Here is an 888-nt window from a genome sequence, read left to right as displayed (position 1 = left end):
AGCACTGCACCCAGAGAGCAGATACAGTCAGCACTGCACCCAGAGCAGATACAGTCAGCACTGCACATAGAGCAGATATAGTCAACACTGCACCCAGAGCAGATACAGTCAGCACTGCACATAGAGCAGATACAGTCAGCACTGCATCCAGAGCAGATACAGTCAGCACTGCACCCAGAGCAGATACAGTCAGCACTGCACCCAGAGCAGATACAGTCAGTACTGCACCCAGAGAGCAGATACAGTCAGCACTGCACCCAGAGCAGATACAGTCAGTACTGCACCCAGAGAGCAGATACAGTCAGCACTGCACCCAGAGCAGATACAGTCAGCACTGCACCCAGAGCAGATACAGTCAGTACTGCACCCAGAGAGCAGATACAGTCAGCACTGCACCCAGAGCAGATACAGTCAGCACTGCACCCAGAGCAGATACAGTCAGTACTGCACCCAGAGAGCAGATACAGTCAGCACTGCACCCAGAGCATATACAGTCAGTACTGCACCCAGAGAGCAGATACAGTCAGCACTGCACCCAGAGCAGATACAGTCAGCACTGCACCCAGAGCAGATACAGTCAGTACTGCACCCAGAGAGCAGATACAGTCAGCACTGCACCCAGAGCAGATACAGTCAGCACTGCACCCAGAGCAGATACAGTCAGCACTGCACCCAGAGAGCAGATAGAACACAGAACAGTTCAGCACAGAACAGGCCCTTCGGCCCACGATGTTGTGCCGAGCTTTATCTGAAACCAAGATCAAGCTATCCCACTCCCTATCATCCTGGTGTGCTCCATGTGCCTATCCAATAACCGCTTAAATGTTCCTAAAGTGTCTGACTCCACTATCACTGCAGGCAGTCCATTCCACACCCCAACCACTCTCT

This window comes from Mustelus asterias, chromosome 24, assembly GCF_964213995.1.
Source record: "Mustelus asterias chromosome 24, sMusAst1.hap1.1, whole genome shotgun sequence".
NCBI classification, from domain to species: Eukaryota; Metazoa; Chordata; class Chondrichthyes; order Carcharhiniformes; family Triakidae; genus Mustelus; species Mustelus asterias.
This window is presented reverse-complemented; position numbering follows the sequence as displayed.